The following is a 24,927-nucleotide window of genomic DNA, read 5'->3' as shown; positions in this document are numbered from 1 at the left end:
AGAGGTAGCAGTCGCTACCGGGCCCAGGAGCATGAAGGGGCCCAAAGACACTTGTGCCGCATAAGAAGACACACAAAGCACTGAGGGAAGGGGGGCCCAAGCTGAACTCTTGCACCGGAGCCCATGAGCCTTTAGTTACGCCCCTGCCCCCCCCCAATACTATCCTGAAGAAACATTACTGCCCCCATAGTAATAGTGCTCCTCATAGTCCCACCAATAGTAATTCCCTTCTAGAATGCCATTATTAGTAACACTGCCCCAACCGTGATAATGCTCCTCAACAATGCCCCCATTATTAGAAGAGCCCTCCCATATTAATAATACCCTCACAGAGCCCCCAGTAGAAATAAGGCCCCTATTGTTCCCCCAGTGGTAATAAAGCTCCTACAGACCCCTCAGTAGTAATAAGGCCCCCATAGTGCGCTTAGTAGAAAAAAGGCGGATCTATAAGACCCTCCTATAGAGCCCCCAGTAGTAATAAGACCGCCTATAATGTCCCCTGGATCTGCAGTGCCCCCTGCAGTTATAATCCTCCCTCCACCATACAGTCCCATGTAAATAACATCAGCCGCCTCCAACGCACAGTCCCATGTAAACATCACCCCCTAAGGCTACTTTCACACTTGCATTCGTGCGGATCTGTCGTGTACTTGTACAGGACGGATCCGCACCGATAATACAAACGAATGCATCCGTTCAGGACCGATTCGTTTGTATTAGATTTGAATTTCTAAGTCCCAATACGGATCCGTCCTGACTTACATGGAAAGTCAATGGGGGACGGATCCATTTACAATTGCACCATTTTGTGTCAATGCAAAGGGATCCGTCCCCATTTACTTACATTGTAAGTCAGGACGGATCCGTTTGGCTCCGCAAGGCCATGCGGACACAAAAACGCTGCTTGCAGCATTTTGGGGTCCGCCTCCCAAACGGAACAGGGGGCCGTACGGAGCCGAACGAATGCATTCTGAATGGATCCGCATCCATTCAGAATGCATTGGGGTTAAACTGATGCATTTGGGGCTGCTTGTGAGAGCCTTGAAACGGATCTCACAAGCGGATCCCCAAACGCAAGTGTGAACGTAGCCTAAACATTAAGTCCCATGTACATAAACATCACTACCCCCACCATTCACTTTCAACATACAGTCCCATGTAAATAACATCACTCACTCCCCCAGCCACCTCAAGCACACAGTCCCATGTCAATAACATCCCTCCCTTCAGCCCCAACATACATCCTAGTTAAATAACTACAACTCCCAGCATTGCTCTGCCTCTCCCTTAACTTACCTCTCCTCATGTACAGACATCAGCATTAGGCTCCTTCTCCTCTGCACTCCGGTCCAATCCTGCACTGGTCACATGATGGTGACATCATCCAGGTCATCCTATCACAGCCTGTTTTGCTGATCACATGACCTGTGATGTCACCACAGGTCCTTCACCTCTTCCCAGGGTATTAGATTCAATTGTATTGCCGTTCTGTGTACGGCAATACAGTTGTATCTAGCAGGCAGGCAGGACATTCGGGGCCTGGGACAAAACATCAGGGGCCCAGGCCCCGAATGTTTTAACCTAGCAACGCAGTCACTAGTGAATGGGAGTCGGGAAACGGAGCTCCCTTGGGCCTCCAGGAGCAACTGGGCTCGGGGCAGCTGCCCCTTTTGCCCTGCGGCAAAGACGGCCCTGCCCCTATGGCTGGGGGGAGGGTGGTTTAGGGATCTGGAACAGCTGCAAATAAGGAAAAAAAAAAATCTGTGCAGCTATTCCTGATGTTCTTCTTTCACCACAATTCCCAGCAAGCCACAAGCAGCACAGAAAGGCAATAGCAGCGCTGGTAGGGGACCAAAAACACTGGTGTCCCCTGCCTGACCTGGGAGGAGACAGGTGCTGACACCAGATGACACCCCCCGCTCCCCCCTGCAGCTCCGTATTGCAGACAGAGCTGCGATGCACATGCCTGAAGAATACATCCAATAGCAGCGATCGGGGCTGCAGGGGGGTGGTTCAGCACAATGCTGCCCTTACCTGGCATGGCCGGTAAGATATGGTATTGTGCCGCGATTCCCGCCGATTCTTCCCCAGATCCCCACAGACCTTGCGCAGTACATGTACTGTGCTGGTCCTTAAGTCACAGACATCTGCGCCGTACATGTATGGCGCGGGTCCTTAAGGGGTTAAAGCAAAAAGTTCTGTTTTTGTCTCATCTATCCAAACATTATTTCAATGGCCTTCTGGCTTGTCCAGGCAATCTTTAGCAAACCTCTTTTCGGAGAGCAGCGACTTTCTGCTTCAATCCTGCCATGCACATCATTGTGGTTCAGTGTCCTCCTGATGGTGGACTCGTGAACATTAAAGGGAATGTATCATTAGAAAATGGCCTATTATTTAAATCACATTTTTATGTTTAAAGGGGTTTTCCGACACCCAGGATCTGTGCCGATCAGCTGTTTGAGGAGGCAGCGGCACTCATAGTAGCTCTTTGGCCTTCTCCAGCTTTTCCTAGGCCAGTGACAACACGTTCTTCGGTCACGTAGCCTAGGTGCAGCTAAAGCATAGCCGCTATACAATGTAAGGCGTTGTGCTTGGTAAGCAGGGAGAAGGCTGCAGAACTCACAGTAGCGCTGGTGTTTTCTCAGACAGCTGATAGGCGGAAATCCCAGGTGTCGAATACCAATCTATCTGATACTAATGACCTTTCCTGAGGATAGGCCATCAGTATTTAAGTCTTGGAAAACCCTTTTTACATATTTTTAAAGAATTTTTGATTATGTTGTTTTTCTTTTTTCCACATCAATATCTATATTTAAACAAAAAACATAAATTCCAGCAGTTTTTGCACTGGCCTCTAAGCCTAATAATAGGTGCCAATTCTTGATCTGTACAGAACACTTTACTGCAGCTACCTGCTTATCTGTCATTCTAATCCTTCCTATAATGACATCACCTCTGTGTATAGATAAGACTGCATTCATTATTCACAACAGGTGATTGTCAAAGCTTATCTATTCTTTCTTTTTACAATGACCTCTGTACAGGTTAGAGCATGCCTAGAAAACTCTCCGATAGTAGGAAATTAGGTCCCCTCCTGACCATTGTGTCTATAGCTCATGTGGCTGCCATAAAACAATTTTCTTAATGCTTTCTAAATGCTGTTAAGAAAAGCGCAGGCAAAATGGCAGCCTCCATAATCATGTTCAGGAAATAGAAGAAAAACATCTGTAATCAGAAAATAAAAACATAATAGAAAAAAAGGATATGTGTCACTATCTGGTTTTAACTGGCAGAAAAAAAATTGGTGACACATTTACGTTAATATTAAATAATGTGAGAAAAGCCTTTAGGTGCTTAGAGGTTACCTCCTTTGTGACCTTGTGTACTTTTACATTCCTTGCTCTTGGTAGGATATTTGTTTGTTGACCACTGTTGAGGATGGTAATAATGTTCTTAAATTTCCTTCATTTGTACACAATCTGTCTGACTGTGGATTGGTGGAGTTCAAACTCTTTATAGATGGTTTTGAAACTTTTTCCACCCTTATGAGCATCAAAAACTCTTCTTCTGAAGTCCTCAACAATCTCTGTGATAGACTTCCACAAACATGTGTTGTGAAAATCAGACTTTGTTCTTTAAATAAAAAGGTAGCCCACTCACACTTGTCATCTCATTGACTGAAAATACCTAATTTCACCTTCAAATTATCCGCTAATCCTAAAGATTCACATATGTTTGCCACTCACAGACATGTGATATTGGATCATTATCTGCAATAAATAAATGAGCAAGTCTAATAATTTTTTTTATTTGGTTATCTTTATCTACTTTTTGGACTTGTGGGAAAATCTGATGTTAATTTGAGTCAAATTCCGATGGTTTCACACACTTTGAAGCCTCACTGTAAATGACTCACCACTATTAAAGCAGGTTTGATTAGGCTACTTTGACACTTGCGGCAGAGTGATCCGGCAAGCAGTTCCGTCGCCGGAACTTCCTGCCGGATCCGACAAAACGTATGCCAACTGATGGCACTTGTAAGACTGATCAGGATCCTGATCAGTCTTAAAAATGCCTGATCAGTCAGAAAAATGCATTGAAATGCCGGATCCGTCTTTTCGGTGTCATCCGGCAAAACGGATCCGGCATTTATTTTTTTCACCTTTTTTTCGGTTTGCGCATGCGCAGATCGGAAGGACGGATCCGGAATTCCGGTATTTTGAATGACAGATCTGGCACTAATACATTCCTATGGAAAAAAAAGCCGGATCCGGCATTCAGGCAAGTTTTACGTTATTTTGGCAGGAGATAAAACCGGTTTTATCTTTCGCCTGATCAGTCAAAATGACTGAATGGAAGACATCCTGATGCATCCTGAATGGATTGCTCTCCATTCAGAATGCATGGGGATATACCTGATCAGTTCTTTTCCGGCATTGAGCCCTTTTGACGGAACTCAGTGCCTGAAAAGAAAAATGCTAGTGTGAAAGTACCCTTAGTTGATTAGTCAATGCATTATGTACATTTTTACCTTAATGAACCACTTGTTTTTTAGTTAGTTTGCTAGCAGCTATGCCCTGGTTTTGACACCTTAAAAATATTTGTCAGTTGCAGTTTTTGTGATTTATTATAATCCAGAAAAAAAATGATGACCCTTGGAAATCATGTAGTTTCAGGAGTGTTTTTTCACGCATGCAACCTGAACAATAGGAAGTACTTAACCCCTTAAGAACCGGGCTCATTTTCACCTTCAGGACCAGGCCATTTTTTGCAAATCTGACCAGTGTCACCTTATGTGGTTATAACTTTAAAATGCTTTGACTTATCCAGGCCATTCTGAGATAGTTTTTTCGTCACATATTGTACTTCATGACACTGGTAAAATGGAGTCAAAAAAGTTCATTTTTATTTATAAAAAAATACCAAATTTGCCCAAAAATTTAAAAAATTAGCAAATTTCCAAGTTTCAATTTCTCTACTTCTATAATACATATTAATACCTATTAAAATAGTTATTACTTTACATTTCCCATATGTCTTCTTCATGTTAGGATCATTTTGGGAATGACATTTTATTTTTGGGGGACATTACAAGGCTTAGAAGTTTAGAAGTAAATCTTGAAATTTCTCAGAAATTTTCAAAAACCAACTTTTTAAGGACCAGTTCAGGTCTGAAGTCACTTTGTGAAGCTTATATGATAGAAACCACCCAAAAATGACCAAATTCTAGAAACTACACCCCTCAAGGTATTCAAAACTGATTTTACAAACGTTGTTAACCCTTTAAGTGTTTCACAAGAATTAATGGAATATAGAGATACATTTTCCATTTTAATATTTTTTTCCAGTTACAAAGCAAGGGTTAACAGCCAAACAAAACTCATTATTTATGGCCCTGATTCTGTAGTTTACAGAAACACCCCATATGTGGTTGCAAATTGCTGTACGGGCACACGGCAGGGCGCAGAAGGAAAGGAATGCCATACGGTTTTTGAAAGGCAGATTTTGCTAGACTAGTTTTTTTGACACCGTGTCCCATTAGAAGCCCCACTGATGCACCCCTAGAGTAGAAACTCCAAAAAAGTGACCCCATTTTAGAAACTACGGGATATGGTGAAAGTTTTGTTGGTACTAGTTTAGGGTACATATGATTTTTGGTTGCTCTATATTACACTTTTTGTAAGGCAAGGTAACAAGAAATAGCTTTTTTAGCACAGTTTTTTTTTTTTTTATTTACAACATTCATCTTAGACAGGTTAGATCATGTGGTATTTTTATAGAGCAGGTTGTCACGGACGTGGCAATACCTAATATGTATACAATTTTTTTTATTTATGTAAGTTTTACACAATGATTTCATTTTTGAAACAAAAAAATAATCATGTTTTAGTGTCTTCATAGTCTGAGAGCCATAGTTTTTTCAGTTTTTGGGCAATTATCTTAGGTAGGGTCTCATTTTTGGAGGGATGAGATGACGGTTTGATTGGCACTATTTTGGGGTGCATATGACTTTTTGATCGCTTGCTATTACACTTTTTGTGATGTAGGGTGACCAAAAATGGTTTATTTAGCTCAGTTTTTATTTTTTATGGTGTTTATCTGAGGGGTTAGTTCATGTGATATTTTTATAGAGCTGGTCGATACGGACGCGGCGATACTTAATATGTATACTTTTTTTATTTATGTAAGTTTTACACAATAATATCATTTTTGAAAAAAAAAATGATGTTTTAGTGTCTCCATATTCTGGGCCATAGTTTTTTTATTTTTTGGGAGATTGTCTCAAGTATGGGCTCAATTTTTGCGGGATGAGGTGATGGTTAGATTGGTACTATTTTGGTGGGTGTACGCCTTTTTGATCGCTTGCTGTTGCACTTTTTATGATGTAAGGTGACAATTTTTTTTTATTTAGCACAGTTTTTATTTTTTATGGTGTTCATCTGAGGGGTTAGGTCATGTGATATGTTTATAGAGCTGGTCGATACGGACGCAATTTTTTTCACTTTATTTTTTGTCCCACTATGGGACAGGGTCTGATCCTTGTTTCAATACAGCACAATACATGTGTTTTGTGCTGTATTGAACTGTTAGTGTCTTACACTGTAAGACGCTAATAGTTGCCTAGGAGACCCAGCCTGGGGGCTGGGTCTCTTAGGCTTCCATACATGACAGGCCCCAAGCCTTGGAATGGCTTGGGTCTGCCATGGCAACAATCGAGTCCCCGCCACAGCAGAGCGGGGACCCGATGCATGAGGTAAGGGAGCGCAAACCTCCCATATGCAGCGGTCAGCGCTGGCCGCGGCATATGAGGGGTTAATCCACCGGCATCGGCGTTATCACCGATGCTGGTGGATGCAGCAGGGATCTCTGCTGCTGACTGGGGGGACCGCACGCGGGGGCAGGAACGACTGCAGGATGAGAGCGCTCGTCCTCGAGCGCTAAGTGCCAGCGTTTGAGGACGAGCATTCTCGTCCTGGGTCGTTAAGGGGTTAAATTAGGTTGGGGGTCACACATAGTTTTTGTGGCAGTGTTTCTGGCAGCTTTTTTAGTCAAGAAGAAGTGGGTTGGAAGGGAATGAAAAATATAAAGGAAAGACTCATTTCTCCTTAATACTGGATGCACTTCTGGTTTTAGCTAAAAAAAATAACTGCCAGAAAAACTGCCATTTTAAGGTCGTGCTGGACTCCTGCAAATAAGGTATTTCACCCTATTCTACATATCTATATATATATATATATCTATATATATATATAGACGGGCTGCTCAGTACAAACAGGTCGTGATGCCAGGTCAAGTGCTGTTTCTGGGGATGACTGCCGTTCCGGACCGAAGTGGTGAATTCCCCCGGCCGAAGGAACCCGTAAAATCCTAGATAAAGGGCGGCTTTAATGATGGTGCTAACCAAGGGCCCAAAAGGATCACCATCCAGAGCCAATGACAACTGCCTAAACAAGGAGCTGGACATGGGTTGACGGACCACCGGCCTACTTTCACCGGCTTTCTCAATGCCCCGGAGCGTGGCCTTGATGGCCTGCGATGTGAAGAAAGAGATCCGGGCCGGATTGTCCAACGTGAACTGATGTTGAACCCCCGCCAAATACAGGCGGATGGTATTGTGAGCGAGTCCGAGGTTGGCATGGCAATGCGCGATGAAAGCCATAATGAATGACACGTCATCCACGTTGCCCTGTGGGTGATTCTTGGCAAACTCCCTATAAAGATTCCAGCCCGTGCGATAGTTCCTGACTGTATTTTCAGACAGGCTCTGGTGCAACAGGTCCTTTGCTGTCCTGATCAATGATGTTAATCCCACACCAGGTCACTGTAAGCTGGAATGCCTGCCCCCGTTGCGTCTGCGTGTGGCATGTTCTGAAAAAAAACATTAACGTTAAACCGGGACAGCGCATCAGCAGCCGTATTCCTGGAAACCTGAATGTGGGAGCACTCAACGTAAAAATTATGCACCATGGACAACCAAACCAGCCTACGCATGAGGGCCATGATCTTAGGGGATTTTGCTCTGCCATTGCGGATGATGTCAACCAAGTCCTGACTATCAGTGACGAGTAACACCCTTGAGTCTGACCAAACGTGGCCCCATACATGGGCTGCTGCTACCAACGGATACAACTCCAACAGGGGGGATGACCGAAAGGCCTCTCCGTCCATCAAAATCTGGGACGGCCAGGCACCGGCAAGCCAGTGATTGCCAAATATGGCTGCAAAGCCCTTGGATGCAGCCGCGTCAGAGTAGATCATGGGAGAGGACGGGTGCTGGGGGAGAATGAACAACCTCACGCCATTCCATGAGGACATGAATGTGCTCCACATGGCCAGGTCTGCCATGGCGTGTTGGTCCAAACGAACAACACTGTCCTGTTCTGGGGCCGATGGCAGGAGCAGCAAGAGCCGGGAAACAAGGGTGCGTCCCTGGGGCATGACCCTCATGGCGAAGTTCAGCCGGCCCAGTAACGATTGGAGGTTCATCTTGGTCAGGAAGCAGGACTTGGCAGCCTCCTGGATGGCTAACCGGATCTGCCGCAACTTCTCCTCGGGGAGCCTTGCTTCCAACCTCACTGAGTCTAGAATGACCCCCAGGAAGGTGATTGTCTTGGAAGGACCTACCGTCTTCCCTGCGGCAACAGGAACCTGAAGTGCTGAAAATAACTCCAGCAGGGAGGATAAACTGGAGGGCTGCTGGGAGGGGTGCTCTACCAGCAGGAAGTCGTCCAGGTAATGGATGCACATAGGAGCCTGTCCATGTTCGACCAGAATCCAGTGCAGGGCCTGGGCCAGACGGTCAAACAGCCATGGGCTGCTTCTTGAGCCAAACGTTAGACGATTGGCAAAGTAGTAGTTGCCTGTCCACCTGATGCCATAATATTGCCATAGTTGCGGGAGGATCGGGAGCAACTTAAAGGCATCAGCAATATCAGTTTTGGACAACCAGGCCCCCCTGCCTGCCTTGAGAATGAACTGTATGGCCTCATCGATAGAGGAGTACTTCATACTAAACTCCTCCGACGGTATGAGGGAGTTAAAACTAGGTATGTGGGAAGAATGAGGAGCCGAGAGATCATAGATCAGTCTTCTTTTATTTGAGTCTTTCTTAGCCACCACTCCAATGGGGTTGACCCTGCCTCTGGATCCTGTCTGGCCGAGAGGAGGTTCTCACACTCCCAGTTTGAATGCGGAAGGGCCACCAACCCCGTGTGGAACCCTTGTGACAGGCCCGTAATCAAATGCAGCACAAACTGCTGGTTGTCATGACCTTTCAGGAGCGCCTCCAGGAGATCAACGTTGATGTCGGTCAGTCATGCCTGCTTGGAGGATTTTTTGGGGCAGGTGGACCTGGCATGTGCCCGAAAGCAGACCGTGCACACGTGGAGGGCCCTACATCCACTGAACATGCAGTGGCCGAAGTTAAAATTATTGCATATCTGGCTCTTGCCCAGATATACAATCGGCCTACCAAATTTGTCCATAAGGGCCGGGCCCCTCGGGACCCCTGACGTTCCTGGAAGGGCTCTGTCTGGATGAGCGGCCACCTCGTTGGGGCACCATTCTGTGGCATGAAAAATGGACTGGCATGTGCCACAAGTGGGGGCTCGGAGACCTGCAAAATGCCTGCAGAACAGCTCCATATCTAGCACAGCCCAATTGGTCATAAATTGAAACTGTGCTAGGGAGGCTGCGGCTTTAGCCGCGAAGGAACGGTGATAATCATAAAACGCCGAGCCCCCATACTTGTGACCCAGATCGGTGACCTGGTACAGATAGGCGTCCAGTTCCTCCCTCCTATTTGGCTGTGCCGAGCAGATGACGTCCCTAAACAAACTGAAGGCGAGTACAAATTCAGGCATGGACAGCTTACGATTCAACCGGGCATCTTTTGACCTCATCACCACTGATACCTCCCCGCAATCAATGGTTTTGTGCTCGCTCGCATCGTGTGACGCTATAAGGATAGACGCAAGGTTAACTTCCTTGCCTGCCAGTATATCCTTCCTAATATTCTCCGCCACGAAATGAGCTGGGACAATGGCCAGAGGAGTGGAGGACCTACCTGGGGAACCCGTCAACGGCCAAGGCACAGCAGCCACAGGCGCCACCGACTGCGAAACGGTGGAGGCCCTGGACTCCAGCTCCATGACCCTGTGCTGGATGTCCGCTACCGAAGCAGCCAGACTCCCCATTGTGGCATTCAACTGAGCCAATGATGACTGAATAGTTGGTACTGCCGGTTGCTCGCTGGATGGAACCGGGCTGGACACCAGCAGCCTATATAGCTCGGCTTTCCTGGCCGAAGCCGGGTGGCTGATGCCCCTTCTATTTAATTCCGCCACCAGCTTCGGAATTGTCCAATTCCTCAGGGATCCATGGCCAGCCAGACCGGAAACCAGGGACCCGGAGATGGACGAGGCGTCATCAATGTCTGAGGCCTGGGACATGTTGACCGCGCTGAAGACTTTACGCCCTGGTCACCACCTGGGAACAAAACCTTTGTTACTCGTGAGGAGACCAAGTGTGCCTTGGACATCCCGGTGCCCCCACCTGGCCCCTGGCAGCTGAGACCGACCATCGACTATGGCCGGAGCCCAGAGGACCAGAACTGATACTCACCTGGTTATGAATTTGGATGAGAATGAAACAGATACCGTACCGGAGGCCCGTATCCACTGACGGAGGTGGAGGCCTTGTTTATGGAAGGCCGAAGGCACTAAGTTCCCCCAACGTGCTGCCGTATAAACAAGAACAATGTATGAACATCTTAATGCACTGGAAAAATATAACCGACCTGGTTGTAACAGGACGGGCAGCCTGCCCCTATGGGCAAATGAAAAACCTAGGCCTGAACGTTTCAGACAGACAATGATGAGGACTTATGAACATACCAACCAGGACGACATGCCCCCCCGAGGTGCTGCTATGCCATGCATGCTGCTATGAGCGGACGTGTGACCAGATTGGCGAGTAAGACCCCTTGGACGCACTAGACAGGACACCATGCCACTGGGGCGGCAGACGTAACATAGCCTGAACGCTTCAAGCAGACGTGCAACAAGAGAGACGAATATGACGACCCGGACGTTCCAGGCAGGACCACGTGCCACTGGGGCGGCTGACAAAATATTGCCTGAATGTTTCAAGCAGACGTACAACAAGAGACGAATATGTCAACCTGGACGTTCCAGGCAGGACCACGTGCCACCGGTGTGGCAGACATAATATCGCCTGAACGCTTCAAGCAGACGTGCCACAAGAGAGACGAGTATGACAACCTGGACGTTCCAGGCAGGACCACGTGCCACCGGAGTGGCGGACGTAACATAGCCTGAACGCTTCAAGCAGACGTACAACAATAGACAAAGGTGACAACCCGGACGTTCCAGGCAGAAACACGTGACACCAGGGCGGCCGACAGAATATTGCCTGAACGCTTCAAGCAGACGAGCAACGAGAGAGACGAGTATGACAACCTGGACGTTCCAGGCGGGACAACATGCCACCGGAGCGGCGGACATAACATGACTTGACAGCACCCAGCCGACGTATAACACCTTGGTGAGTATGCCACCGAGATAACCAAGGTTGGAACCTCCTGTGGTTGGAAGGCGTGAGAACGTGCCTGAGCGCTACCGGCCCCATGAGTAGTGACCTGGACATAGAAAATCCAGTGGGTACTAGGCCTACCACCCTGCCACCGTGATAGCAGACGTGTGATGGCAAATGATCGCTGCCGGCCGTGACATGAGTACTCCCGACTATGGCCCTCAAAGATGGAATCCCCCACATAAAGCCACCGTGCCGGACGCCTACCTCCACCGGTGCTCCAATACCACTGTCCTGTGTCCACCACCGTGTGCTGCAAAGCCAAACAACACCGTGACAGTGCCACATAACCTACCCACATGTAAATCAGGACGTACCACCTACTGCAAGCAAAGGAATCCTTGGAACGATGAAAAGCGTCAGATAACCGACCAGAACACAGCCACTGAAATATTGACGATGCATTACAACAATGTAATGGTATGGCAAGATCAAATTTTATTTTATTTTTTTTTCCTCCGCCTGCCTAAGCAGGACCAGCCAAGCTTTTCGGCCGGAGCCACCGAATGCAGGCAACTGCCGATCCAGCATGGGGAACCCATCAACTTTACAATGCCGTGCGATAATGATCTGACAACCAAGTCTAGTTACCACGTCTGAGAATGCGCCACCTGAGACATAAGGTCATGTGGCCTTGCACACTTATGGCGGCACACATTAAATACCTGTGCCAGAAGAAACGGCCGTGCAATGCACCAGGATGCCGCCCCCCTGGCCAGGAACCCAATGTGTGCCGTGAAAGGAGCCTGTACTTATGCCCTGCCGTATGAATGCAGGGTGATGACCTGCCATGCGGAGGCACCTGCAGTGCCGCTGCGAGTATGAAACAGAATGGAGCACGGCCCAAATGAGAGGTACCTGGACAAACGATGCAACGCACCCCCATAATCGCGCCTTATGGATGCGCATTGATACCGTGTATGTGGTAATAACACAATATGCGTACATAACATTGCATGACAGCGGCTCCCCCGGCAGCCGGAGGGGGCCCTCTGGTGCGGCGCGTGCGTTGCCGGGGGCGGGGCTGCCGCGCGTGCCTAGCAACCGGCACTCGCGGCCGCCCCCTGAACAGCACCGCCCGACATGCCCCGTGGATGTGAGCAGGGCCAAGGCACTCCCCCCAATGGACATCGCCCCCCCCCCCCCGCACCGGGGTAGGTACATCACAAGCCGCGCGCCCGCCGCTGCTGCCGCTGCCGATGCCCGTCACCGGCTTCCTAACTTATCTGAGACCGCACGAGCCGCTGAACGCCGACCTGTCCTGATACTCACCCAAATCCTGGCTTCATGGGATTTATAGCCAAGGGGCATGGTCGATGCCCCTCCCACAAATACAGGCTGCACGGCAGCCTTACCTACATATATATATATATTCTAAAATAGGTTGTGGGTTGATATGATCTCCACATTTCCATAGAATGAACTGTATGGCAAAATACCAGTGGATGAATAAAAATGAAAGAAATGATAATTTATTGGAATAGGTAATAGGCATCACAATATATCTTCTCAGTAGAGATGAGCAAATTTTTTAAAAATTTGACTCCCCGGTTTGACAATTTTTTTTTAAAACATTTGATTCGATCTAAATTTATTCGTGTTGAATTACGTTAAAAAAACTGCTCTTACCTGGCTGCAGAGATTGCTTTGTGCTTTGCAGTAAAATGCATAGGGAATCTGCTTTGATAGTGAAATAATAGTCCGTATGACATGCAAATGACAGGTGTCGCTCTTAGAATCACTGCACACTTCACTTATTTGGGCAGTCATGCGGCCAAAACTGACCAAATAATTCAAGTATGAACTCAGCCTTACAGGTCAATGTTAGCGTCAAGAAGAAACGCACTCCTTTTACACCGTCGTCAGCTGATTCCACATAGATGTCAACAGAACCTGTTCTACCTGTTCTATTAAACGCTTATACAAGTAGAGCCCCCTGTTTGTGTTGACATTACTTATTTTGCCCTTCCTCTGATCCGTCAGAACAATAACCTGCAGAAAACAGATCCTGTCTGTGGAGCATCTGCCTTCACTCGGTCAGTATTTGGTCAGTAATCCATCAGTATTGCTAATGCCCAAAAAAACAGGATGGGATCCAAAACAGAGATCACACGTGAACAGAATATTTGCATTCTTCTGTGTTTTGTACCCACTCCTGCTTTTGGCTACCAAATCATAAGAAAATTCTGATGGGACCATACAGGCCTTACAGCTGCTAGACAGAGAGGATCCGTTGTGCTTCTCATTTTTCCTTCCTTCTGACAGATCAGAAGGGTCAAATAAATGATGATGTCAGCCAAGCCAAAAAGGCTAAATAGTGGCCCAGTAGGGAGGGTGGGAACAACATGAGAAGCCTACAGAGTGGCCTTATGACATAGTGGTGAGGTGGAATCAGCATGAGAAGACCACAAAGTGGCCCAATGACAGAGTATAGAGGTGGAGGCAGCATCAGGAGGCCACAGAGTGGCACAATGACAGAGTGAGGAGGTGGCGGCAGCATCAGGAGGCCACAGAGTGGCACAATGACAGAGTGTGGAGTTGGCAGCAGCATGAGGAGGCCACATAGTGGAAAGGTGACATAGTGTGGAGGTGGTGGCAGCATCAGGAGACCACAGAGTGTCAAGGTGACATAGTGTGGAGGTGGCGGCAGCATCAGGAGGCCACAGAGTGGCAAAGTGACATATTGTGGAGATAACAGCAGCAACCCCTGTCTACTTGGATCATCAAGAAATCGTTGATAGAAACATAGAAACATAGAATGTGTTGTCACATAAGAACGATTTGGCCCATCTAGTCTGCCCGATATACTGAATACTATGAATAGCCTCTGGCCCTATCTTATATGAAGGATGGCCTTATGCCTATCCCATGCATGCTTAAACTCCTTCACTGTATTTGCAGCTACCACTTCTGCAGGAAGGCTATTCCATGCATCCACTACTCTCTCAGTAAAATAATACTTTCTGATATTACTTTTAAACCTTTGCCCCTCTAATTTAAAACTATGTCCTCTTGTAGCAGTTTTTCTTCTTTTGAATATTCTCTCCTCTTTTGCCGTGTTCATTCCCTTTATGTGTTTTTCCCTTTATGTCTCGTCTTTCTTCCAAGCTATACATGTTAAGGTCCTTTAACCTTTCCTGGTAAGTTTTATCCTGCAATCCATGTACTAGTTTAGTAGCTCTTCTCTGAACTCTCTCCAAAGTATTAATATCCTTCTGGAGATATGGTCTCCAGTACTACGCACAATACTCCAAATGAGGTCTCACTAGTGCTCTGTAAAGCGGCATGAGCACCTCCCTCTTTCTACTGTTAATGCCTCTCCCTATACACCCAAGCATTCTGCTAGCATTTCCTGCTGCTCTATGAAATTGTCTGCCTATGTCCTTTCTCTGTTCATATAGTCTGTTTAATATATGGAGGGTGGAATTCCAACAGGTGGAAACATAGCATATCAGCCTATGTTGTGGGATGCCGTTCTGCTGCTGAAGCTCAAGGAGGGTGTGCTTTGAGGTGTACAAGTGGCTGAAGTGCATGCAAAGTTTCCTGGCCATTTTTAGGATGTCTTGCAGATGGGTGGAAGACTTCAGGAACCACTTGACAACCAGATTGAACACGCGTGCCATGCAGGGTGCAGGGCTCAGCCCTCCTTGACGCAGTGCCGACACCATGTTCTTCCCGTTGTTTGGTCACCATGTTTCCAATTCTGACTTGTCGCAGAGAAAGCCAGGATTCGATTTCTTGCTGAAGGACACGGAGCAGTTCCTCCCCTGTGTGACTCCGTTCACTCAGGCAAACCAGGTGCAGAACAGCGTGAGAGTGATGAGAGGGTTGCACATGGCTTGCATATACTACATGGCTCCAACATAATTCTTGGCTCTCTACATCAAAATAATGTATTTGCTGTAAATCGAGAGAGGGGCATAGTTCACAAGATATACAGAGCAGCCACCTCTATTTGCTTCCCGCTGTTTACTGCTCCTGAATTAAAATTGGGGCAACCAGCTTTAGCTTCCTCTGATGTGTATGCCTACGGAGTCCTTTTGTTATGGCTTTGCACAGGGAGCAAGAATGTTACGCACAATTCTGATGGAACTCCTGATCTTAAGAAACTGGACTTAGAGTCCAAAGCAGAGGCTCTTCTGTCATGTCTTGTGCGCTGTGGAGATCGAATGCAGGCGGAGCAGATAAAAACACATGAATATTTTCAACTTACTGAAGCTGCTTGATTTAATTGTGAATAGATGGTAAAGGCAAAGTCTGCTGGTGTGTTGTCATCAGCGTCTTCATTATGTTTACTGCAGGACCCACGACGACATAATTCGGTCCATACAGCAAAAGGAGGTCTACAATCACCCATCAATTTTCCCCCAAAAAGCCTGTTTCACCTAAAAAATTTCACCACTACGTAATTCGGTCCATACCGTAAAAAGGGCTTTATCACATATAACGGCACCGCTGAACAGCAAATAGGCCCTTATTTTTCCCACTTTTACACTACACAAGGCTTTTCAACATATAAGTGCAACGCTAAACGGCGAATATATTTTTCTTTTGCCACTAATACACAGCATACAGGGCTTTAGAATACATAAAGAAGTCCAGCAATGGTACCCTGTTTGAATCATACGATGACTAAATTTAATGAGAAATAAAGACATAAACAAAACTCTACATGGTCAATCCGAGGCGAGAGGCCAGGTTACAGTCAGATGCACTGGGTAAGTGGTGGGGAAAATAAATCCCTAGCACTGATACCCTAAACTGGTCCTCTGCCCAGGGACGTCTCCTGGTGGTGGGGACACCCTGTCCACGTACCTAATCTCAACCTCCTGGCTGTCCCTGGTAAAGTGACGGGTGGAGAGAGATAGGTTCAGGTGGTGCCCTAACGGATGACTAGCACAATGTCAAAAAGACTAAGAGGTGTCCACTGTATAGCGCCCTCGTGACAACTTGCCAGGAGGTACAGGGTCCACCTAGAGGATAAAATATACACACAAACACACACACACATATAGACACAAATATAGTAAGGATAGATAACCTACAACCCCGACGCGTTTCACCCACAGCCGTGGGATCATCAGGGGGTGATATGGGGTAGGTAAGGTGAGGACAAGGAGCCCGTAACAATAACTATAGCAGGCCCAGTCCAATGATAAGTGCGTAAATGAATGCGTTGAAAAATATACACATATAGCGCGACAACAGACCCACAGTTGATAAGAAGTTGCCTAATGGCAGATTACATACGGTCACTCAGCGGCACGGTTAGTGAAGTAAGCCGAATAGGTGCAGACTGCAATTCAATACAGAGAACAGAGGCATGGATAAGAACATGTCAAACAGAAAATGGAATACACGCATAGTGTTTAGAAGATATAGAAGTAATAAGTACCTGAGATAAATGGAGACTTTAGGGTCACAAAAGGATAAGTAATGTAGTGGCTCAATGGGGGGCATAAACGATAAACACCCCGAACCTACCTAGCTGTAAGAAACATAAGAAGAGCAAATTGATCCCTAAATACATGACCCTCACCCATAACAGGTAGACCCACAGTTAGAGGGTCGTATGTAAATACCTGATAGATACTCCAAGGGTAGGGTCAGATAATAACAGAACTCGTAGCTCCTAAGGTATAGAGCTAACCACCAAGAGGATGCCTGCAATACATACATGCCTGGAATTAATGTCAGGAACTAAGTCGTGAGGAAAATGTAATACATATGATTGACAAGTACTTACATGGTGCCGCCGTAAATGTGAGGAGATGGGTCTGAGGTAGTGATGATGGGTTCCCCCGCCCTTTAAGAACCTTGTGCGCCCATTCAATAGGATAATAAAAGTGCCCGAGGGGAGTGAAAAGCCGCCTTGATTAGTGCGTTCCAGAGTGGAACGCACGCCAGGATACAACCACCCAGGTAACGGGCCAGACGGAAATCCGGTATGCATACTGCCGACAGCCAGCGTGCGATGTGCGTTCCAGAGTGGAACGCATACCGGAAGTGACGCGTCTGGGCCATTGCCGGACCGGAAGTTAGGTGTGTGGACCGCATAGCCAGGATGCCTCCGCTTGGCCAGACTCCTGTTAAACCTCAGTAGGCTTGGATACATACAGATACACATCTTGGGAGGATGAAAAAGAATAAAATAAAAAAGGAGGAAAGAAGGAATAACCCAGGCCACCTATGGGGTAGATGCCGGGGAAAATAATTGTGGAAAAACGGGCATGATCATGATGGATAGAGGAAAGAATGGGTCAGGGGGGGGGGGAGATAATAGAATTGTGCCAGGAAAATAAAAGAATAAAAAGATACATTTATAAACACAAATCCTCAGATACATGGATAGGGCTACCATGATGATAACAAAGACGCCCCAAAAGAGGTGTGACAAGATAATGGGCCACACCAAATAAGTTACATTCGGGTCCTTCCCGGACCCTGGCTACGTAATAGGGAATACATAATGTTTTTACTGAGGCCACAGGTGCTAAAGGGACAACCCCAGCAGGGAGGACCCTGCACCGAGGCCAGAGCAGCGGGGCAACAGGAAAGATACATACTATGTGGGAATGAATGTAGGTGGGCTTAAATATGATGTTGGTGATTATAAAAAGCATGAAAAAGTCAGGCGCTCGTTAAGTCCACGGGGTGATTAAGAGCGGAACCTGTGAATCCACTCACTCTCCTTTTGTAGAATACGCCTGTCCAGGTCACCTCCTCTTGGGGAGGGGGGTATCAATTCAAGGACAGTAAACCGGAGACAGGAGGGATCGCCACCATGACAGTCATTGACATGAGTGGCCACAGGAGTTGGCTCCTTCTTAATGACATCATTAACATGTTCTAAGATTCTTCTCCTAAACTCCCGTATCTTTTTTCCCACGTAGTCCATGGGACACGGGCACTGGCATAGGTAGACAAGCCCCTTGGACAGGCAGTTAATGAAGTCCCGGACTTGAAACGAGGGGCCTGTGGCCGAGCAGGTGACAGATTTAGTGGTCAAGACATATTGGCAGGCCTTACAGCGACCACATTTAAAAACGCCCATGGGTTTCCGGTCAAGCCAGGAGCCACTCTTCAGGGGTGGTGAAAAGTGACTCTGAACCAAGCGGTCCCTAAGGCTCCTGCCCCGCTTGTAACCTGGCCTCTCGCCTCGGATTGACCATGTAGAGTTTTGTTTATGTCTTTATTTCTCATTAAATTTAGTCATCGTATGATTCAAACAGGGTACCATTGCTGGACTTCTTGATTTCAATATAAATACTCTGATATGTTATAATACTGGTATCATTCTTGCTGGACCTCTTTAGAATACATAACTGCACCGCTGAACGGCAAATAGGCCATAATTTACACAAAAGGCTTTTTAACATATAAGTGCAACGCTGAACAGCGAATATATTTTTCTTTTTCCGCTAATACACGGCAAACAGGGCTTTAGAATATATAACTGCACCGCTGAACGGCAATTAGGCCCTAATTTTTTTCATCTTTTCCACTACACAAAAGGCTTTTCAACATATAAATGCAACGCTGAACAGCAAATATATTTTTCTTTTGCCCTAATACACAGCAAACAGGGCTTTAGAATATATAACTGCACTGCTGAATGGCAATTAGGCCCTAATTTTTTTCCACTTTGAAACTACACTAAAGTCTTTTCAACATATAAGTGCAATGCTGAACGGTGAATATATTTTTCTTTTGCCACTAATACAGGGCAAAAAGGGCTTTAGAATATATAACTGCACCGCTGAACAGTAATTAGGCCCTAATTTTTTTCCACTTTTACCCTACACAAAAGGCTTTTCAACATATAAGTGCAATGCTGAACGGCGAATATATTTTTCTTTTGCCACTAATACACGGCAAACAGGGCTTTACAACATATAATTGCACCGCACAAGGGCAAATATATTTTTCATTTGCCACTAATACATGGCAAAAGGGGCTTTACAACATATAAATGCACCGCACAAGGACAAATAAGACATACTGTAGAAATATTTTCAGCGCTTGCACCCCAATAACAAGAACAGTTTGCTGAATTACAGAGCTGTATAATGGCAGTTTGGATACCCAGTCAGTGCAGCAAGATGTGATAGGATTGTTCCTATTACCCAGTCTGTAACCTCCCTTACTGAACCCTGTTCTACATAAATGCTGTGGAATGATTCCTCCCTATTCTTTCTATGCACTTATAAATCATTTTTTCACCACGATTAAGTCTTTCCTATCACTGTCCTTAGCGCCTGCTTACGTCTCTCCTTGCACTAAGTACACTGGAAAATGGCAAAATCCAAGATGGCTGAGGCTATTTATAGGGCTGTAACATCACAGGGCTGGCTGGCTGCTGATTGGCTGCATGCATGGCATTATAGGTGATTCCACCTTCCCAGAGTTCCTTGCTCCATTTCCTCACACGTGTAGCAACCATTTTAGGAAAAAATGTGATTAATTACCACGAAGCGTGAGGAAATTCAGCTTTGGTGCGAATCGAATTTTTCCTGAAATTTGGATTGAATTCCACTTCGTCAGCTTCGATTCTCTCATCTCTACTTCTCAGATTTTACTTGTGACACTTATACAGTCAATGCTACTTAATGACATGCCTACAATTGTACATATCTACTGTGCTTTACCAACAACGCGGAATTTGGATCATGTATTATTATTGTTGATGTAGATCATATCACAGAGTCAGAATCTTGGACATGTGGAGAATTAGCCATTTAACTGCTTATAAATTATATCAAAATAATCTCTGGGAATAACTGTGCTCTGATGGAGAACTAGACATTCTGGATTAATTTTTCAGCACTCTAAATAATGCACAGTTAATTGCAAGAATTAACATAAAAAGTTCATATTTCTCATGCAACTCACAAAGTCAAAGAAGCTATTATCACTCCCAGGCCAGATGTTCCAGTTTACTGAGTATGTTTGATCCCAGCACCTGTCTAAAAGCAGCAGTTGCTGGATTACCATGCCGGGATGAATTAAACAATCTGAACAACTGTTTCTGAGCAAGTGAATGGTGTGAAAAGGAACATGCTGTCTGTATAAAGGGAGAACTGTTTTCAACACACAAGGCCACTCACATAATGATCAGGACATGACTTGCTACTCAGGGTTACTAGACGGCTGAGCCAGAATAGTCAGTGTAGCAGCTAAGCAAGACAGAGAAATAGGCTACATTACACCATACATCTGCAGGACAGCCGTGCAATTACTAGGAATTATATATTATTTATGGAGGATTATTCTGATTCTAAAAGGAAGAACTTGACCTTAGCCATACAACAATTGTTACCATGTTACCCATAAGGAAGTAATATATTTTCACTCTTCCCAAGGTCTTTAGTTCCTTAGCTCTTACCATGAAAAATTGTTTCCTTTGCTTTTTAATTTCCCTTGAAATAAAAGATAAAAGTAAAACAAATAAAATAAATGTTGTATTTTTCATTTTTTTTATCATTTAGAATTTTGTTGCTACTATGCACACGAACGTTGTTTGTTTCCGTGTCTGTTGAATTTTTTTTGTCCGTTTTAGGCATTGTTACAATTGATCCGCAAAAAGAGCGGATGGCATAAGGCAATTTGCGGACCCCAAAACACATACGATCGTGTGCATGTAGCCTTAGGGCTTGTTCATATGACCCTGTGAAGCCCATGCTGTTGACCGCACATTGCGGTCCGCAATGCACGGGCACCGCCCGTGGGGCAGCCGCATGGGGATCGCAGACCCATTCACTTAAAAAAGATAGAGTAAGTTCTATCTTTTTGTGGTGCGGAGGCACACAACCCCAGAAAGTACTCCGGAGTGCTTCCATTCCGCACCAATCTGCACCTCCGGATTTGCGGACCCATTGAAGCGAATGGGTCCGCATCCGTGATGCGGAATGCACACAGAACGGTGCCCGTATATTGCGGATCTGCAAATGTGGTCCTCAATACGGCAATGGGCAGCACACGTTTGTGTGAATGAGCCCTTAATCTGTCACATTTAGGCTACATGCACAAGACCGTATATGTTTTGCGGTCTGCAAATTGCGGATCCGCCAAAAAATTTAACGGATGACATCCGTATGCCATCCGTTTTTTTTTTTGCGGATCCATTGTAACAATGCCTAAAACGGACAAGAATAGGACAGGTTCTATTTTTTTTTGCAGGGCTACGGAACGGACATACTGGTGCGGACAGCACATGGTGTGCTGTCCGCATTTTTTGATGACCCATTGAAATAAATGGGTCCGCATCCTATCGCATCCACATGGCTAAATCAAACACACGAGATAGAGAATGGACCCTCGATTTACCTGCAAAACTGTGCGACTGTTTTACACTAATTGAGACCCTGGTTTGGCTGGGTGCATTCAGCTGCACCTTGTTGTCTCACCCTAACAATTTTTTCCCATGATGTTTCCTGTAGTGGCACAGATGAATACATGATAAATAGAGATGAGCAAATTGAAGTTAACGAAGTGTAATTTGATCCGAATTTCAGGAAAAATTCGATTCCGAATCAACTCTGAGAACGAGGGATCACCCGCAATACCATGCATGCAGCCAATCAGCAGCCAGCCAGCCCCTGTGATGTCACAGCCCTATAAAAATAGCCTCAGCCATCTTAGATTCTTCCATTTTCGAGTGTACTTAGTGCAGGGAGAGACGTCAGCAGGCGCTAGGGACAGTGCTAGGAAAGACTTAATTGTGCTAAAAACATGATTTACAAGTTCAGGGACAGATTAGTCAAGGTGTAGGGAAAGGATAGGGGGGCATTATCTACACTATAAAAGGAGAACAGGTTGCAATAGGGGAGAGTACAGCCTGGGTAATAGGAGCGATTCTTTTACACCTTGCTGCATTGACTGGGGATCCAAATTGCCATTATACTGCTGCTTTTAGGTTTGCACTAGATGATACGGATGGAGTAGAGTTAACACTCCTGTTTTCTGAGATTTCTGAGTTGTGTTATCTAAACTAAGCAAACACCTTCAATTGCTTTTCAATGGCTTTTGTCTCAAGATAACGCGATGAGTTAAGAAAGTGTACCTCTGTAATTCCAGCAAACCTTGGTTGTGATTGGGGTGCAAGTTCTGTGTGATACAGCCATTTACAGGGTGTATTAATAGGAAAGATATGTACGTCCTATTAGCCATAATTGGCGTTCAGCGGTAAAGTTGCATTGTACTACAGACATTTACGGGGTGTATTAATAGGAAATATACATATGTACTAATAGCCGTCCTGCGTTGATTTTACATTGTTTTTGGGGGGTGTATATATAGGGGGGGAAAATAAAAAAATATATGTCATAATTGCTGTTCAGCGGTGAAATTACATTGTACTACAGCCATTTACAGGGTGTATTAATAGGAAAGATACTTACATCCTATTAGCCGATTAGCGTTGATTTTACATGTTTTTTTTTGGGGGGTGTATGAATAGGAAAAAAAAGGGAAAAATATATGTCACAATTGCTGTTCGGCGGTGAAGTTATGTTGTACTACAGCCATTTACATGGTGTATCAAAAGGAAATATATGTATGCCCCATTAGCCGCTCTTCAGTGAATTGTGATTGTTCTATTTCTTATTTGGGGATGTAGAAAGATTGTGATTATTTTTTTGGGGTGGGGGGTAGTTTATTAATCAGAAGAAAAAAAATATGTCTTAATTGCCATTTAGCGGTGAGGTAACATTGTACTACAGCCATTTGCGTGGTGTAGAGAAAGGAAATATACGTATGTCCCATTAGCTGTTCTGCAGTGAATTGTGATTGTTATATTTCAGTTTTTGGGGTGTAGTTATAGGAAAAAGAATGCATCTTAATTGACCTTCTGCGGTGAATTGTGCTAAAAAAAAAATTGGGGGGGGGGGAGTTTATTAATCAGAAAAAAAAAAAAATATACAGTTGCAAGAAAAAGTATGTGAACCCTTTGGAATAATATGGATTTCTGCACAAATTGGTCATAAAATGTGATCTGATCTTCATCTAAGTCACAACAATAGACAATCACAGTCTGCTTAAACTAATAACACACAAATAATTAAATGTTACCATGTTTTTATTGAACACACCATGTAAACATTCACAGTGCAGGTGGAAAAAGTATGTGAACACTTGGATTTAATAACTGGTTGAACCTCCTTTGGCAGCAATAACTTCAACCAAATGTTTCCTATAGTTGCAGATCAGATGTACACAACGGTCAGGAGTAATTCTTGACCATTCCTCTTTACAGAACTGTTTCAGTTCAGCAATATTCTTGGGTTGTCTGGTGTGAATCACTTTCTTGAGTTCATGCCACAGCATCTCAATCGGGTTGAGGTCAGGACTCTGACTGGGCCACTCCAGAAGGCGTATTTTCTTCTGTTTAAGCCATTCTGTTGTTGATTTACTTCTATGCTTTGGGTCGTTGTCCTGTTGCAACACTCATCTTCTGTTGAGCTTCAGCTGGTGGACAGATGGCCTTAAGTTCTCTTGCAAAATGTCTTGATAAACTTGGGAATTCATTTTTCCTTCGATGATAGCAATATGTCCAGGCCCTGACGCAGCAAAGCAGCCCCAAACCATGATGCCCCCACCATTATACTTCACAGTTAGGATGAGGTTTTGATGTTGGTGTGCTGTGCCTCTTTTTCTCTACACATAGTGTTGTGTGTTTCTTCCAAACAACTCAACTTTGGTTTCATCTGTCCACAGAATATTTTGCCAGTACTGCTGTGAAACATCCAGGTGCTCTTGTGCAAACTGTAAACATGCAGCAATGTTTTTTTTGGACAGCAGTGGCTTCCTCTGTTGTATCCTCCCATGAAATCCATTCTTGTTTAGTGTTTTACGTATCGTAGATTCGCTAACAGGGATGTTAGCATATGCCAGAGACTTTTGTAAGTCTTTAGCTGACACTCTAGGATTCTTGTTCACCTAATTGAGCAGTCTGCGCTGTGCTCTTGCAGTCATCTTTACAGGACGGCCACTCTTAGGGAGAGTAGCAGCAGTACTGAACTTTCTCCATTTATAGACAATTTGTCTTACTGTGGACTGATGAACAGCAAGGCTTTTGGAGATACTTTTATAACCCTTTCCAGCTTTATGCAAGTCAACAATTCTTAATTGTAGGTCTCCTGAGAGCTCTTTTGTGCGAGGCATCATTCACATCAGGCAATGCTTCTTGTAAAAAGCAAACCCAGAACTGGTGTGTGTTTTTTATAGGGCAGGGCAGCTGTAACCAACACCTCCAATCTCATCTCATTGATTGGACTTCAGTTGGCTGACACCTCACTCCAATTATCTCTTAGAGAT

Source organism: Bufo bufo, chromosome 4, assembly GCF_905171765.1.
Source record: "Bufo bufo chromosome 4, aBufBuf1.1, whole genome shotgun sequence".
NCBI lineage: Eukaryota > Metazoa > Chordata > Amphibia > Anura > Bufonidae > Bufo > Bufo bufo.
The sequence above is the reverse complement of the archived record's forward strand: the minus strand, read 5'-3'. Positions refer to the sequence as shown.